Source organism: Anopheles moucheti, chromosome 3 (assembly GCF_943734755.1).
Source record: "Anopheles moucheti chromosome 3, idAnoMoucSN_F20_07, whole genome shotgun sequence".
Classification (NCBI taxonomy): domain Eukaryota; kingdom Metazoa; phylum Arthropoda; class Insecta; order Diptera; family Culicidae; genus Anopheles; species Anopheles moucheti.
This window is the reverse complement of record NC_069141.1, coordinates 2,607,647-2,626,601: the sequence shown is the minus strand read 5'-3', so window position 1 is coordinate 2,626,601 and position 18,955 is coordinate 2,607,647. Positions and strand designations below refer to the sequence as shown.

Genomic DNA, 18,955 nt, shown 5'->3' with positions numbered 1-18,955 from the left:
CCCTACAAGAGTTCCTCCCTTCGACGACGTATCCACCGGTTAAAAATGGGTGATGGAGAGATAACTAGTGTTCGCTTGTTGGAGTTGGTTGTTGCAGCGAAGTGCGAATAGAATGGATGTGACGCACACTGTCACTTCCTTGTCGAAACCGGGGAGTACAAGAGACCCAAAAATGCCGGGTCTACATCCACCATGGACATTCCTATCTCTTGTTTCACAAAAAGGAAGCAATCATCCGTGCCCGTTGATACCGCTGTGTTGGTGTGTTCCGGTGCGTATGTCCCCCGTGTGCATCGGACAGGTGCGCATGCGTTGGGTCTTCCTTTCGAACACATCCGCACGCTAAACTCTCGGTGTGTTGGCGTGTGTGTATATGCGCATCGGTGCCATATGGTTTTGCCGTGGACACGGATACACCCTCAAACCTTCCCTGTGTCACACATACGCGAAGAAACATCACCCCTTATTTTCACCGTTCGTCAGGTTGCGCTGGTATGCCGTACGTTCGACGATGTTTTTCCCGAGCTTTCCCGAGAGGAAAAGCCTTTCTGTCTTGTGGTGTACGTTGGCACGGTCGGTGTAGTAGAGTGACGCCGTGACCAGTCAGTCGATACGGTGTAGACGTCGTTGGTCGGCTTCTCGCTGTTCAGTCGAGAGTTAGTCGTTGGCGCTGGTCGTTTGTTGAGCTTGTGAGTCCCGGTTGTCTCTTTGGGGTTTTGCGTTGCACGCGTGCCGCCTTGTGGCGTGCGCTCTACCCAAAGAGTGTGTTTGTGTGCGCGTGTGTGGGTAGGTAGGTGTGTGTGTGTGTTGTAGAAAGCATAGAGGGAGAAAGGATACTATCGCGTGCTACACGGCTATCCTTATGGGATTCTGGCTAAATATTACTTTCTAATCGTTACTTTGATTGGCAAAGGATTGAAAGGAATCGATCCATTAGGCGATTCAAGAAGCATGTGTTTTCCAAACAATTCGGGCCATTATAATTGTAATACAGTGCGTATAAGCTTACACTGCTCGGTGGTTCGATTAGTTTATGTAATCAATCCGATGTTGACCTACTGACACTTTTACTTCCGAAGTGATCTGCTTCCAGAACATTCAAAATTGGAGTTCTTGGCTCGGGATTCCGGTGTCTACCAAGAGTTGCTTAGTTGAAGTAGCCTTACCTCAGCAAATAAGAACCACTAATTTGGAACGTGTTTAAGGGTGTCTTGTGTGCGGTGTTTCAATGTCCAAAGCAGCAGCATGTTTTGACGCATATCACTCTTTCCTGGTGTTTCTAGAATATGTCCAATTTAGTAACATAGTAACCCCCGACCCTTCACAGAACGACCATGTATATGCGCTAACTCCAACATTTTCCTTCTTTCTTTTCTACCAGGATACCGGGGAAACCCTTCGTGAAGGATCCTTCCACATCAAACGGCACCCATTCGGTTGGCACACGGTTGGTGCTGATGTGCTCTCGGCCGTCTGGTGCTGGTGCGGCAAGATTTCCTCACTCTTGAGGCGGCGGCAGTGAAAGATACGTTTGGAGTGTGTCAGGTGTGTAAGCCGAACCGTCGTATCGTGCCGCTAGTGTCTCCGGTCGATTCCGAGACATACACACGTTTCCCGTGTGAGTGTTCCTTCTTATCCTTATCAACCGCAATCATCCGTGTCAGAAACTAACAGATATACACCCCACAGACATACATCTACACAACGCACACTTAAACATTTGCGACTGAAGGTTGTCAGCTTTCTTTTAGGTTGTGTTCTTCCCGGTGCGTGAGCAGTGCGATATCATCCCGCTCGTTCGTTTGCGCGTGTACGGCAGGTTGTTGCCAAAAGCCACGAGGAAAACCCCCGAGCTGGAAAATAGCTAATCATTAACGATACACACAGCGTCGAGAAGTCGAGAGCTGCTGGAAGCGCACAGCTTTGCAAAAGAAATTATAACAGTTACAAACACATTCACCAACACGCGGGCTTAATACACACGAATGTGTTTTGTGTAGCATACGCGAGGGTATCGTCCTGCAACGGATGCGGAAGTGAACCGCTTGGAAGAAATTTCAAAGTAAGCGAACCCCAAGGTGTTTCTGGTGTGCAGTGTGTGTGTGCGTGTGAAAGCGTGTGCAAGTGTACCTGGCAAAGGAAAACATAAGGCAAATAGGGGAAATGGTGGTTGCTGTTGGTCGGGTGAGACTGTGTGAATAGATTTGTGTGTTTCCGGCACGGCGCTTCCTTTTTGCGGGTTGTGGCACTTTCCTCCTGCGTCAAGGTTCTATTTTTGTGTGGCAGTAAAAAACGCTTTTCTCCATTTCGGCAAGCAGGAGCATCGTCTTTTGCCGGAAGGTAAGTGAACCAAAAAATTAAATAAACAGTACGGAAGAACACGATTGATAGCATGATTGATTAGCTAAATTAAATGGTACAATGGGGATTAATTAATTCGCTTGAAATAGATTTTTTTTAATGCAGTTGAAACGTTCGGGTCAGTAATGAACAGGTTCGAAATCGTAATCAAGGACACCACAGCCTCCCAATGGTGCACATTCGGCGAAGCATAAAGAGAATTGTACTAAATATTTGTATTGTACTAAAATATTCCCCAACTGCGTTTTCGCACTTCGTTTACGTTTTTCATATATTTAAACAGTCTAACAATCTATCAAAGATTTATCACTGAGTATAGCTCAATGAACCCTTATTTGAGATCATTATATGTTTGTTAAGATTATGTTTTATAATAATACATCTGACTTTTGACATTTGACTCACTAGGAAAAAAAGCAAATGGCTACGGATATAATCCCTCTTTCACATCCCACATGCAATGATAATGGTATATATTCGCTATCCTAACGATAGGATGGAAAAACACCGCCCAAAAAAATAAAAGGAATCACATCATAAAAGAGTGAAATGCTGCTGGCTGGTTGGTGGTAAAGAAGTTTACCACTTCAAACGAAACTGACAGAGGAAGCAAAGAAGTGGCAAAAAAAACAAGTAAAAACAAACCTCAAAGAGCGGTGAGCGTGAAATGTGCACCGCGCGCACAGCATCAGATGACGGCCCTTTTTGGTACAGGTTTGTGTCGCCCAAAACTTTTGTACGGTTCGCGTCTTTTGCGAAACGGACACAGGCGAGGTAAAGCGGGGTACGATGGCGACGAAAACCATCCTGCCCACACATAGTGTACGCACATTACCTTCGGAAAATTTGTGTGGATGCTTGTACAAAAAAAGGTACGAAATGTTGTCAGTGGTTGTGGGTTTGCTTCCATCTAGTATCCTTGGGGTTTTTCCTTTTTTTTTGTTGTTGCTTATCCTTCCATTCCCATGGTGTGTCCTTGGGCGTCTTGGAATATGGTTACATTCGCGATCGTTGATGCTGCAAACATCACCAACCACCGAGTGAATATCTGGTCGTAATTTTCTGCATATTTAAACAAATTGGAATTAAGCACAGCGAACCAAGAAGTGACTAGCGATGGCACTGCAGCCGTTGTGTATGTAAGTATCTCGTGCGAGTACTTAACGCACCCCGAGCGGATGCTACGTCCTGGTGTCGTCTTATCAACATCAGCGCCCAAGGGCCGGCATGCTACGGGACCGAGCAGCGAAGACGAAAAAACCGGAGCCAATTTGCCTTTAGGAGCATGAGCTAAAAATCGTAATCTAATCCCTTTTTCGCCATTACCGAAATGTGATGGAAACCGAGCAGCAATCTTGCGACAGTCAGTGGACTCCACAAATAATGTCCTGACCGTTTTCGTTCTGCTCTGCCGAAAAAAAGCCCGTTGGCGTTAGCGCGTGCCGCGGAGGGGGAGGGCTGCAGGAGTAATTAAAATCAGATTGAAACTCGCTGATTAGAGCATAATTGCCGTGTCTGTCGCTTAGCAAGCCAATTATCTGGATCCCGTGCGCGTGGTGCGTCGTTGAAGATGCTGCGGCCCACTGACGGATGAATTGCGAAAATCCTGGATTGATCCAGCCACTTAAAATGGTCCACTTGAAGACAGTGCAAGACTAATGCCACGAAGGAGAATGTAATTATTTCGTAGGTAGTTTACTGTTTAAATGTGCTAATCTGGTGTCGTTATACACATGCAGGCGTACGTGAAGTTCATTTGTGGAACTGAAGATAACCGGTTATGCATGTAGACAGAACAGAAATGTATGTAGGTGATTTTGTGATGCTAATTGTATACATCTAGGCGATTTTCATAATTCTTTCCGTCCAACTTGCCGCCAGGTATGGAAATTGTCTAGCGGAAGGATTAAAGTTATGCGCATTACATTCTGTAATTTTCTTCTCATGAGTTCCCGGTACAAACACGGCCAGCAAACATAGATAGAGGAAAATTGCCCCAATAAAAATGAAATATGTTTTAAATGGCCTCTTCTTACCTTCACGATGAAAAATTCCCCCCAAAAAGGCAAAAAATGAATCACAGTTTGTTCAAGCATGTGTTTTTATTTTTGCTGTTGCTTCTTCTACCAAATACTATTTTATCGCGATTATTAAACGGCTAAATGTGGAATGATTTTCTCCCACGGCAAATGTCACGACCCCGTAGCTCATATTATGTTGGCCGGTTTTTTTATTTTGGGGGGATTTTCCTATTTTATTATGATTATTGTTGTTCATCCATCACGGGTCTCCGAAATTGTGGCGTGACGGAATGAAGGCATAAAAAGCATGGATTCGCATGCTGATAAGACGTAGTGCTATCTCCCTCTCATTAGCTTGGCTGTAATTGCCACGGAACGGAGCGGTGATTAATTAATGCCGACTATTCGACTGCTCCGCGTGCCATTGCGAAAGGAGCTTTCTTGGGTTCCAAACAAACAAACAAAAAATATGTGGCCACATTTATCATGAAGCAGGAAGACCATGATGGCAATGAAGGCTAAGGATTGCGTCCGAACAGCACGGAAACAGATTCTTTACGCTCCGTGTCGTCAACGCTTGGTGTGCGGCATGAACCGGCTAAAGATATGGAAATAAATTGTACGGATATTCTGGTGCAGGCCGCGAGGACACTGAAGACGGTTGGAGCAAATGAGAGTTGCTAAAAATAGCACCGCAGGAGAGCGTAACGGAGCATGATTTGAATCCGTTATCTGCAAATATTCCACCCCAGAACCGTCATTGAGCGTCGAACTCTGGCGGATGGAATCGTAGTCGTCCGACGCGCGTAGCCTGCCGCTCCGGTAAAAGAAGTTGTCAGAACTGTTGGTGCGGGAATGAACTTTCCGTAACACATTTACACCGAGTCCGCGTGTAACCGTCATGCAGAAAGGACCAAAGGGTGGGGTTGGGTAGACGAAATCCGTAGCCGGGTCGGTATCGACGGTGTCACGGGAAAGTTTATGATGGTCCCTGTAACTCCTTCCAAAAAAAAAAAATCCATCGCCACATCTTTGACACACGCCAAACACGCTAGCGGTGCCCCGTATCCGTTTGGCTTTTTGTCTTTTCGCATTCCGCTTGGATAAAGGGCCGTTTTCTTTGCAGAAAAAGGGGGAGACACTTTTATGGTGGGTCCCTTAATGTTGAGCAGCAGCAGGAAGAAGTCAGCCACCATCACCATCAACCTCCCCTTCCCGATGTTGTAGACTGTTCTTGTTGAAACACACGCGCTAGTCGATAGAATTTGTATTGCGCATGTCATGTTTTGGGCAAAACGGCAATGATTCGGCATTTTGGGTTGGCCATTCTTTAGGTTCTACGCTCGGTACGCTTGGAATCCGTATTTTCGATGGCGCCGCACTGCGAGAAGATGGAGGTGTAATGTTGCACGAGAGAAGCGAAAAAACAAAATTAATTTGATTTTACCACCGCCAAAAGAAACATGCAATCTTATTCTTTAAGCGCTTCCGGGCAATGGGCAGATTCCTTTGGGATTATATTTATATGAGGGTTTTTTTTTTATAATGCTCAAGGATACTTTTCTGCAAAACAAATGCAAGGATACAATATTTACCCGTCCGAAACATAAAAGCTTTAGAACACATCTACAAAATATTCCAATTTCATACCAATTCCCCTAACTCCGGAATGAATGTTGCCATTAAATATTGATCGATATTTACAAACGCGTGGTATGCGAGTGGAAAGCCCGTAATTTGTGGCCGTACAATTTTCACCCCCTCATTTTACTGTGTTTACTGTGTCGAAATTCATTCATTCGATACCAGAGTTCATTGAGAACCGATTAAACCAGGGGTTGGCAAAGTGTGGCCCGACGGAAGAGAAATTGTATCTGATCCAATAGAAAATTTTCAAAGCCCTTACAAACAACACAAGATCTCTTCAGCACGACACTAACAATGACCATATGTGATTGATCGTTGACAGCAACTGTGTCATATTTGTCTGCAGGTTTCAACAAAATTTCTTTAATCATCTTTTTTCAAACCAATTCATTCTTGGTAGTTCGGAGAGCTTACTGAAGTTGCTTTAACACAGTTTATGATGGCTTTTTGTGTTCAAGGGATGGATGGCACTCGACTAGAATGGCATAGTTTTGTTTGAGAACGCGCTGCAAACAGAAACGGCAGCAGAAACGTTGCAGCTTTAAAAAATATAAGAGTTGTTTTTTTTGCATTGGTTTTACCACTTGCACCTAAAATCTCTTTCAGAATGTGTGGCCCGCAATTTCAAAGTTGTATCCTACTATCTGTTTCTATGCGTGAAAGGTGTGCCGACCCCTGGATTAAACCAAGGGTGGTAATTTCTTTGTTCCCCCGGTAAAACCCATCTAATTATGGAACGGTTTTAGATTCTATAAAATCTTCGGTTAGTATAAGTTCCCATCCGAACATCCCTTAATTCCTTCACCATATGTTACTGTCAACGGTGGATTGCCGGTGGCGTGTACCTTCGCTAAATTATTCCTCAATTAATACTGATAGTAATCCCATTTGAATGCAGCATTTAATCGAATCCCTGGCGGTGGCTGTGGCGTACAGATAGAATTACACTAGCGTCGGTAGCAGGCTGAAGTATCACCAGGCCAGATGAGCCTAATCGACCGCACGTCTTTCCGTTCCTCCTCGGGTTCGTCTCTTCACCACTAACAAACAGTTGCTGAAACGTTGGCTAATATTTGTCCAATAAATTAAGCCCTAGGAGATAAGATGACGAACCCCCCGATGTCGTTTGTTGTACTGACCACCACCGGACAACTGTTTGTTGTGTACCACCATCTCTCCACACTGTTTCTGCCCCCTGTTTCAGTGTGTCACTTTTTATAAAGTACATCCACAATACTACTCTCCCTAGACGAGGGGTGCGCTCGGTTTGGCGCATGTCCTGCCGTTGCAATCGAACTGTTCGGTGCGGCTGTATGTTTTTGTTTGCAGAATTGACCCTCCGCCTCCTGGTGGCCGAAGGAAACGGCACAGACACCCAACAGATAGGGCACGATAGCCGTTTTCGATTGTTTTCCGGTAGCCGTGCTGGGATATGTACCTTTTCAGCGGTGAACTTAATCGCACACTCGGCGGCGGCGATAGTTTATCGGTGGGCTGTGTGTCATAAGCACCCTGTGCGTTTTCTAAGCCTCTAAGAGCTATGTGTTGTTACTGTCGCATGTCAGCAAATTTATATCCTTCACAAATGCCAACCATTCACGGCGGTGCCTTCTAACAGGCCTCGTTTGCCCGCAGCCGTCGAAATGGCGACCGGATATGTGAAATTGAATTTGCTAATTTATTCATAAATTCAATCGCACGCATTCCCTCCCAAAACAGCTCGATTGGCACGTTTGTGTGTGTGAGAGAGGAAGTGGACGCGGACTGCCATACTTCGCAAGGACAAAAATAAGTCCCCCAAGTTGTTCGAGGGCGCCTTGTGTGAGTGGCCGTGCATGGACTGTTGTGGGCAGTTGTCTAAACATTGATGCCTGTGCCTTCCAGCCTGTGTGTGTGGTATGTTGTTTCTACTGACCATTCAATAAGATCAGCGGAGCAAAATTCGGTGCAAGAACGGCCACCGTTCTGTTACCGGGGGAGTGAGGTGTTTGAACAATCTGTCTTTTCCCATCACGTCCCAATGGTGTAAACGCTTGCGGCACTTCCGTTTCATGTTATTTTTTGTCGGAGTGCCGTAAACCGACTGTTCTGCTGCTTGCTGCCTGTTCCGATACCAATCCGATCTAATTCAAGGCTGACACTTTTCCCAATCGAATCGGCATGTAATCGGCAACCGGATGCAAATCGCACGGCACTCGAATTGTGATGGGAAGAAGGTACAAGCTTTGAATAGAAATTTGTTTGAATGCAGAGCTCCGCTTGCCGTGTTCTCGTTGCTGCAATTTAAATTTATATTCGAACGCAACGGTACGTGTGAGCATTTACACTGCTGGGTGCTGCACGTTCCCAGGACATTCCACAGTGCAAAAGCTTGCAGGGTGGATGGGGTTGGAATCGATTGTACATTTCTATGGAGCGAATTTTCATCGAATAGACGATTTGACTTTTCACGCGGCTGGCAGTTTGCTGGCGGAAGATTGGTGCAGTGGAGATATGTTTTGCTGATTGTTGACATCGGTAGTGACAATTTTTATCGCACCGTGGGGAGATACTGGTGTTGGGAGTACATGACAATGAAGCAACTAATGTCAGCAGCGCCCTTCACAAGTTATAAAGGAAAACGGTTCGCAGGGATTAAACAGGATTAAAATGATCGAATTGTAAAAAAAGCACAGTGTTTTGCAAGTTGCAAGTTATGTCCAAACAGTTAGTTGTGTCATGAAAATAGCATAGTTGTATGGGCTTTTGTCAGCGAGTTGCTCACTATTGCGTTTGTACTAATACTAATGATCAATTAGAACACAACTGGACTGTATTAACACCTAAAGTTATGCAACTCAAGTGCAAAAAATCATTTTTTATAATCCTTTTGCTAACCGTTCCAGAATTGCTTGGCAGAAAATTAATTTAGAATTGAGTCGTTTTTTTTCTTCATCATAAAACGGTTAAACAAATATTCTACTTCCCAGAACCAAAAAAACCCTTCTTCACATGAGTGGTTTGATCCCATTCCGCTGAAACCATCTCGATGTTACGGTTCGATGAAGCAATAAGATCGCGCCGCAACCAATATTACAACACTCGTTTGATTTATTTCGCCTCACGCGTGTATCGGCAAAGTTTGAAGCGCATCTTTTCCAAGCACAGCCCCAAAGCTATTTACATGCTCAAAGCGATGTTGTGAGAACAGCAGAACGGTTGCGAAACCCGTTTTCATCCCGCGCGCGAAGAAGTCTGCAACATTTCCGCCCGAAAGCGAACGTTCGAAGGAAAGTGAGTCCCCAACCAACGTTTGATGCTGCTTCAAACGAAACACCATTTTAAGCGTAATATCTTCAAGGGCTTAAGTGAAAGGATACGCCCGATGCGGATCTGATAGAAGTGGGTGTTTTGAGCGGCGCTGTCGTGCATTATATGCGCACAGTGCCACAGATGCCAACATTGCCTCGTTCCTCATTGTGTTACATGCTTCATCCCCACCAGGAAACAAGGAAGGGGTTTTCGACAGAAAGGGTTTTCAGCTGCTTTCTTTTTGGAGAATTCTTTTCACTATTTGAAGTCCCGTTTGGATAAGGGATGAGATGAGCGTTGAAAGCTACTCGGTAGTAAAGTTGGGAAAAATTATCTTAGTCACGTACCGCGGACGGTTATGCTGCGCGTGCCGCCAACTCCACTGGCGTTGGCACGTTGCTTGAAGCAGTTTCGGCGTCGAAGTTATCGTTCCTACTCCGCACAGTGCGTCGGTGGACGGCGGGAAGGAGATTTGGTGTGGATAGAACAGGGAAACCGTGTTTTCCAACGTTTCTTTGCTTTTATGTATTGAATTTTCCAATAATATTCGAATCGATACTTCATGAGTTATGAGGTGCTTCCAAACATCGTTTATTTCCACGGGATCGTTCTATCGCTGCCAGGCGTTCCCTAGCCGTGGCCAATCCTCCGTGCAGCGTTGTAAGGAGGAAAAGAAGCAAAACAAAAGAAATAGACACCAAGTCTCTGCTGGTTCTATATCACTCCATTCCAGGACACAGTTCGGTTTGAGCACCAGCACCAGCAGTGGACAAAAACGAAAAGAAAGTCAAACAAGCGGTTCTGCTGGTCGGGATAACCGTACCTTACTGCGCTACTTTTGGATGGAGCAATGTGACGGCCAACACGCAGTTCTCTTTCGCATTGAACCACACGAAAGCTCTTATTATTGATGAGCTTGCTCAGCTGTGGAGTATATTTGCGAAAAGCGCACAATGGTTGACAATTTATTAATTTCAACAGCAGAACCTGACATGTATACGGTGTGTGTCAGCCTTTATAGTTTGTTACAAGAATATTATTCCTATTTTGGGTTTTCTAGGCTTTTTAATTATCTAAATTGTCGATCGAAGCTCTCAGCTTTGCTCGTGAAATATTTCACCGGTAAAAGTGTCACCGGTTGGTGTGAAAGTTGTTCTTCGGCTGCTGGGCGAGAAACAATCGAACAAATGGAAAATAGTTTTGCGTAATTTGCAGCAACTTGCACTGCATTCAGGTCGCTATCGGATTTATCGATTTCCAATCCCACGATGGTGTGCGAAATTGGTGCCGTTTTGTTCAACACCGTGCGGAAGTAGAGCAGCAGCGTGTTTAATTTCATTAAAAGTATTTTCATCTTCCAAGACACTTTATACGGGAATGGAAGACACTCAACGGCGAAGGAAGAGCGTTATCCTTCCAATGTGTCACCTTTCCGTTGTGTTACGGGGAACCCACAAAGAGACACCCACACAGATTCCGGTCCCGGAAATGGTGCGTTTCCCGGCAGGGTGAAGGTGTTATTTTTATCCGAAGTTTATTTTCCACTTTATTGATCTTTTTTTGTGCGATGTTGTGGAATTTGGGGAATGATGCTCATAATGTGTTTCCGTCCCTCTCTTCAAGCGGCGTTCCGCATTTCTTTGTTGTTGGCTTTTTTACGGTTTTTCTTCCAAATAAACGGCCAAGCATACAAAACGCCTGCGTACCAGCAAACACGCTTCTTTTCCGGGTGTCTTCAGATATCCACACGCACTCACACTTGAGGAATACCAATTTTCACATTCATCTTTCCGTCTTTCGGCGCCCTTCTGTGTGTGTGTGTGCGTAACGATTGAAATTCATCGAGATGTACACCACCAGGGAGAGGTCTGCAATGTAGGCTAGAATATGTTTTACATTTGACTAAAATTTTCCTTTTACATCGTTGAGGAGTTTTCCTACACACATACACAAACCCGAACATCCGGGGAATCCATTTTGTTCTGTACGGTTTGTTTATTTCTGCGCCACTCCTGTACGTCCGGCAACGCAAAAGTGGCCTCGTTTGTGTGGTACGATTTATTTGACGGAAAAAAAGCTACGACACAACGCTTTCGTTGTCGTATTTTGCACCTCCTAAAATTACAATATCATCCCTTTCTCGACGGTCGCACGCTGAGCCCGCCCGTAATGTTGGGATGGTTTCAAGCCGGGGGATCACCTTTTTAGAAAGTGTGCAAATGAATGCAATGGCTGTGCTGCAACCCCACGGTGTCACAATAAATTCTGTCCCTTAACAACGAAAAGAAAAACCCGAGCCTACGGGGAGAGCCTGTCACGAGGTGGGGGTTCCATTCTCTCGTGTGTGTGTGTTTGTTTTTTCTTTATTCACATTCATGGCTACAGCAATCGGAGGTTGTTATTGTAGCTGCTGCTAGGCGCTTCCGTTACGTTCGTGTTCTGGGTGAAATGCTTAAGACTCCTTTTTACACCGTCTCCACACCGTCTCGACGAACAAAATCAACACAAACAAACAAACAAAAAAGGACACCCACAAACACACACACACACGCAATCGTAAAGAGAGGACGGTAGACAACAGTCGCTCACCGTTGCGTGTCACGGGAAGTTGGTTTCCTTCCTTCGAACTGTTGTGCACAATTTGGCGCAGTTAAGTGGATGAAACCGGTGGTTTGCTGTTGTTGTTGAAATAGGAGCACATTCAGCTCGAGTTGGCTCGAGTTTCGAGTTGATTCTTAACACTTGGGCGATAGCTTTTCCAGATTTTTAAGGAGTGTCCTTTTTTAAGGTTAAGGGAGCTAGAACGGAGGTGGAGTTTTTTTTTCTTTCCTCCTGCCGTTCTCTGGCATCACATGCAAAACACATTATCGGATGATTGTGTATTGTTTTTTTTTAGTTACATTTTCCCTCTCTCGGCCTAGTTAAAAAAAAAAACCCGCAGTAAAATGTCATTGACGTTCCACTAACGACTTCCCTCCCGAAAGGGTAGTTTTGTGTGTGTGTGTGTATGGCTGCCTCGTGTCAGAAAGGAAGGATCTGTTCGTTTAATGCACATCCTGCAAATGGCTGGCAAAGCAGCCCAACAACAAACAGAGGCTGTGAGTGAAAAGAATTTCAATTAAAAGACCATGTTTGCGTGCAGGTTCTGATGTGTGGCGTCAATTTGCATCGACCGCACAAAGTTAAGTGCCGGCAGATGTACTCAATTGCCGATTTTAAGTGCAAGAATAACACTGACAAAAGAGAGAGACAGAAAGAAAGAAAGAAATTTACAATTATTTGAAAAAGATAAATTGTTTGAATGTAAATATAATAAGTTCACTTATTAATCGAGGTTGTTCAAGGTTTATGGGTATGGGATTTCTGGAATTCTTCAAGTTCTGTACTATTATCGGAATTTTATAAAATGTCTAACAAGTTTTAGTTTTGTACTGAATTAATTTTTTTAAAAAGAGTCATTCATATTAATCTTTAGTGAGGAGTCCTTCAAATTAGGAGTGGACTCTCAAAAGATTTTTGAAATCTTGCCCCTGTAGGGATCATGTCCCTTGGAGGTCATTTTTTGAGCCCATTTTTGACAACTGACTAACGGGAACGCGGAAGCCGATAGAAATCTTAAGTGGTTCATGGATCTTAGGTGATTCTTCGAAATAGAGATTCAAAAGTCTTTTTTACGACACATTAATTAATATAAACAAGAATAAAAAAGCACGAAATATTTGATCTCTAAAAATCTGTTACTGGACAAGCGAAGGAAAGGAAAATAAACGTGAAGTTATAATTGAATTGCATCAAGCCTTTTCTACAATGCTTGCTTTCCCAATTTCTATTAATCAACAAACATCAACTGTTTATCGCCAACCGGCACTTCGGTGACCCCAGTACGCGTTGAAAACAAAATAAATTAGCTCACTCCGTTCAGTGGCACTAATGTGCTACCACCGTTGTTGTGCCATTGTGTATCACGATTGGGCAGCGGTCAGCAATTTGTAGCATTACATAAATATCCTTTTTGCGCACCGTTTTGTCCCTACGCTTTGTATCGCACGCGTCCTGAAATTCCACCGAAGAGGAATGAACGATCGGAAACCGAAGGTTAAAGTACCGTGGAGTAGTAACTTTTTAATTGAATTCTGGGACTGCGGTCTGTGAGGCAAAGATGGAAAGAAAAACATGGACTAGTAGAAAAGTGTGTGTGTGTGTGTGTGTGTGCACTGTGTGGTGTTGCGATAGGAAGAATATGAGGCTCCTCCTTCGGGAGCGGCAAGAAAAACAGCTGACCAAATATTTGCGGGTATAAATGGGTAGCAAGGCCAGGTTTGCTCAAGCAGTGAGAGGGAAGAAAAAGTCGAAAAAAGGACAAGTACTCTCGTCGGTTGGTAAGAACATGGAGCGCAACCCTCACGCAGCCCTCTACTCGCTATGCCCATCCCCAATGTCCAGTAAGTTTACCTTGGTGCGATGGACATCGAAGGAGAATTACAGCTAGAAATACCGCTGGAAGCGTTTCCGTGGTTTGAATTTTCAATAAGTTTTCCATTCTGCTCAACACGGGCCGTGTTTTTTACTTCGCATTTCCCAAGAGCACACTCCCCCAATCTCGTCCCATTGAATCCAGTTTGCGCTAGTTCTCGAAGGAAAGTAATTTCTGTGCATGAGTAGTTGCTCCGCATGTTCACGTGCGTCTGTGTGCGTGTGTGCGATGTGGTCTAAGCAAAAGAACTAAAAGGAAGGCAAGTTTCTGCACTCGTGCACACCCCCTCCACCGGCAGCATAACTACGACGACCTGCGACCGGCTGCACCTAAAATACTTCTTCGTCAGGCAAACAAAAACGTGCCCCAGTCACGCAATGCCATATGTTTATTGAACCCTGGGCTGCAGCAGTACCGGAGACGTTCGGGGGCTTCGTCAGTTCGGCTCGTCAGAGCAGACGTTGCTGAACATGTGAAGATAGAGCGAGGGAGACCGTGTGGTGGAGGGGGTTTGTGTGTCGCGGATTCGGACTGTGGAATCGTTTGGTCGCGTTTGGTTCCAATGCGGCTGGTGGCACTTTGGCAAGTGTCGTTGAGAAAGTGTGTTGACATAAAATGGATTTCGCAACCAAAACCCAAAATCAGCCACCCTTGGGTGGTTTCCGTACAAGGGCATATGGGTGTGCGTGTGTGCACATTGGACGGAAAGGAAATAATCTAATTTTCATAATTATGAGCCTGTCTAATGCTTATGCTGTGGTCAGAAAACTGCCACCATGAAAAGGCCCCAACCGTCCTAATGTACATTCGCTGGCACGGTGGAACTTCATCAATTTATCAAAGGATGGTAAATGTTTGATCCACACACACACGACGATGCATAAAAGAGACACGGGGTCTACTGGAAACTCAAGTTCTGCTTCTTTTCTGCCTTGTTTTTCCCTGTCTCGAACAGTTATCGATTGCACTGCGGTGAGTTTGAGCAGAGTTGAGGATGGAAAGACGATCGGATGAAGATCTGGAGCAAACTGAACGGAAAAGGGACACACACACACACAAACACATTTACCAAAAACCAACGTCGGCTCTACCGCACATGAAATATACATTAAGTCGTCGTGTGGGCTAGTACCACCGCGCTTAATCGAAAATAATGGCATGAAGAGCACAGTCCGCTTTTCCTCCGGAGGCGTTCCATGTTTTTTTTTTATTTTCCTCTCCCAAACACTCGCACAAACACACGCGGCTGCCAAAAAACTTTCCAATTTCAACTTCCAACACGCGCGGAAGGTGCTTCTTGGAAGGCAATCGAGTGAAACGTCCCACATACACTAGCGACTCGGTAGCGCCATGTCTTGTACGACAGGACATACGACAACTTGACCTCCAAAGCTTCGATTCCAGGTCGGAATGTCGGGGGGAACGTATTGGTTTAATAACGTGCTGCTTAATAATTCAAGCCCCAAATCAAACTTCATTGCCCAGGACCCGGGAAACCCGCCTGTCGCTCCGAAGTTTCACGTGAATAGCTGGAAAATGGCTCGTGGTAGTTGGCGTTCTTCGCCCTTTCCCAATATCAAACCATGTCTAGGCAACATTTTGATGCCGGGATCAGATTAAACCGGTTAGATTGAGCTTAAGTTTGCCATAAGCACCAACTTTCCCAAGAAGTCTCACCAAAATCTGGATATAGTTTTGCAGGGGGGAGGTGGCGAGTACCGATGGCAGCGCACTATTCGTGGTGGAAGTTTTATGCTGCGACTCGGTTGAATAGTGTAGAAGCATGAATAGCGTACGGCCCTTTTTTGGGGGGCGTTGGGTCTCGGGCTTCCTTATCAAGGTGGCAATCAAACGCTATACGTCGTTTTTTCTCTCATCCTTGTTGCCGGGTTGCGCTGGTATAGAAGGTATAAATAACCCTCGGGAACGATAAATATAGTCTGGTAGAATTTTGGTAAAGAAATATTGAACATGCAACTCTCGACGGAACCGACATCTTGACGGTGTTTCCCTTCCCTTTTGCAAGCTTACGTACGCTTTAATACAATACTCTTCTCTTTCCCCCTCTTTGGGTGGGTTTCGTTACAGATAGCAACGGAGCAGCTCCAGCGAGCACCATCACACTCAATCAACGGATTGGTGGATCATTCTTTGCGACAGGTTAGTAGAGATGTGAGATGTAGATGGGGAGCCGTAAGGGAAGATTGGGGGCAGCAGCAAGGGTTGATTGCTTAATTACTTAATTCCCGATGAAATGGAAAATTCATCTAGCGGTGTCCTGTGAACTCTGTGCCCGTTAGCCTGCGAAACTTTCCTAAGGTTTGATCATTCTGATGCCAAGTTAGTTACCTTCTTCGGAACCTGGACATTCGTTTGGCTGGATAGAAAAAGCAGCGGCGAAAATGTCGCTCCTATCAATTTCGCACTTGATGAGCATTTAATTGGCAGCCAACTAATTTATGCGACTTTTCACACCTCACAATTTGATGGAGTGATGCTCTTGATTTGTCCAATTCAGCAGCTGGTAGGGTACTGTATAATTCAATCAGCGAGAAATGTCATCCGTCATTACTATTCCCTACTGATGATTCAAATAATCCTATTCTGCTTGCCAGTTGCACCTCTAATATACCTTTTGAAACATCAAAAACAAGCATCCACATTCAGCGATCACCTTTGCCATTCCCAGGGATTTCGTGCACACCAGGTCCCAATTTTCCCAGAACGGATGAAATGGGGTTTCACGTCCGATTTGTCGCGTGCTTGGCGAGGATTAGAAAAATCGATAACTCAAATCCCCAACTTACCGTTTCAGCGCACCGAGGTGAACCGTTGGTTAGGCACGGTTACCCAGAAGAGACTAGGGAGGATTTGTCGTAAAAGTCATCCAACTTTGAAGCTTTTGCTCGGCATGATTTTTGCCCCTCTCCCGGTTTTGCTACGAATGGTTCTAAATGGTCGGATGGCCACAGCTGCTGTGGCTGTAGGCTTTCTAATATTTACCACCAACACCGTAAGAATGATCGTCCATTAAATTATCCTTCTGCGGTAGAGTAGAATGAAAGTTGAAATATCTCCCAGGGCTCCCTAACGAAGTTTGTCAGGCCATCAGCGTCCACCTGCGCGTGCGGTACTGCCGACGGTACGGCTTGCCTGGTGCCTGGTGACGTTGCATCCATTAATCAAAACTAAACCACAAACCAACATCAGACCCGCTTGCCGCCATGCTATTTCCCGGCCCAAGCGATGGCGTGTGGTGGTGCGGTGCAGGACGAAACGAGACAGTGCCCGTGCGCGCGCTCGCGACTCCTTAACGAACCCAATTACACGCCAGCAAAGGTGACACTTTCATGTTCTCACCCGTTTCGCTGCCGTTGTCAAAAGGTGCCACTAAGGTGTCGTCAATCGACGATACATATTTCACAATGAAGCTTGCGTCTAATTTCCCTTTCCGCACGGTTCTGTCCTTGGTACGATTGGAACCTTGTCAACGCTTGCCACCATGAGGAGAGCGAGAACACATTGTGCAACAATACACCGGCCTTTCGGGGTCTTTTTGATGTAGACGTTTGCGGGCGGTATAGGTAAGGGATACACAAATTCGACAGAAATACACTGCGTTTGGCGATCAGTTTTTCATATCACTCGGGAAAACAATGGTTGTCGAACGGCAAGCGCCAAGTAGACACTCGCACGACACAGAGCGTTTACCCTTCCTGTTCAGGTGTTTTGTTGGAGGAAGCGTCTACACGGGAAGGGAACCATATCGATTGATGTTGGCCAACCATCCTCATCGTCCCTGCCACACACCACAATCATCATAATCGCCTTTCGACGTTTCAAAACGCAGCATAAACCAGTCCTTAACCTACCGCGCCATCCTTGGAAATCGTCCATGACAGGTTGCGGTTGAGCGTTTTTATGATTCCCGTTCATGTCATTTTTGCTACGTTTCGATGCCAGACCGAACGAGAGCAAGGTTTTGTTTGTCGTTGGAGTGTTCGGGATGCTTTCTATCTTTGTTTTTTTTTTGTTATTTCGCAAGAGTCTTTTTTCAACGCATGGTGAATTTCGGTGTGAATTCGTAGCAAGAGGTCGGAAACGCACCATTCATGGACGCCTGTCAGATTATAGGGGAAAATTGAAATGGCGAATTGTAGCTTGCAGCTTTAGTAGGCAGATATGTTGCTTCATGATAATGGCGTGCAAAGTTTAGGATGATTCAGAGTCAAGAATCACAATCCATCTTTTAATTGAATGAATGAATCTGAATTGTTATTGCAATGATTTTCTTTTGCGGTAAAACTCATTCACAGACAATTGAATCATTCAAAACAATTAAAATTTAACTCTTCACGGCCACCTTCAACTCACGATGTAAATCACGAGTTAGCTCTTCTGTGACTTCACTTGGGATTAAACTCCTTCAAGCTTCAACTTAAATCCTTGAAAGGAATTAAATTTCCCATTTCTGATACGAATGAACGCTGAGCAGTACCAAACATCATTGTACTACTGTGTCCGAAAAATAAAGTGACTTTCCGTTTTTTTTCTAAATGGTTTTTTTATTAGGCCAAATTAAGGTCATTCCATTCGAAGTAATCCCCTTCCGATGCAATGCACCTCTTCCCCCTCTTCTGCCACTCCTCGAAGCAGGTGGAAAACGCGGATGCAGGGATGGCCTATAGTTCCGCCGTCGCTGCGGCTTCTATCTCCTCGATAGTGTGAAAACGGTGTCCCCGAAGCGGCCGTTTTAGCTTGTTGAACAGCCAGAAGTCGGCTGGTGCCAAATCTGGTGAATACGGCGGTTGCGGAACGATATGAGGGCCAGTTGTTGTGAAAAACTCCCTCAAAATGATGGCCGTATGGGAGGGCGCATTATCATGGTGCAACAACCAGCTGTAGTTTTTCCACAAATCCGGCCGTTTTCCGCCGGCCGGAAATCCCAACACTTTCCGAAAGGTCTCGTATCGTCAACTGACGATTGTTGACCACCAAATCCTTGATTTGGACGACGTAGGGGTCGTCGGTCGAGGTGGATGGACTCCCCGGACGGTCCCCGTCTTCGACCTTCTCACGGACATTCTTGAAATCACTGTACCCTTTGTACACACTTTTCTTCGACATAGAATCTTCCCAAAAGGCTTTTTGTAGCATCCGC

General features: G+C 45.2%; 1 protein-coding gene across 6 annotated transcripts in view; it reads left to right on the top strand.

Moving 5' to 3' along the window:
- LOC128303300 (stress-activated protein kinase JNK) overlaps positions 1 to 18,955 on the top strand; it is a 284,621-nt gene that overhangs the window by 231,253 nt on the left and 34,413 nt on the right. For 3 of the 6 annotated variants that reach the window (XM_053040209.1, XM_053040210.1, XM_053040208.1), the window contains 2 exons: positions 1,382 to 2,340; positions 15,883 to 15,954. The gene's annotated coding sequence lies outside the window, so the exon portion shown is untranslated. The remainder of the gene's footprint in view (positions 1 to 1,381; positions 2,341 to 15,882; positions 15,955 to 18,955) is intronic. The other 3 variants (XM_053040213.1, XM_053040212.1, XM_053040211.1) reach the window with 2 other exon arrangements.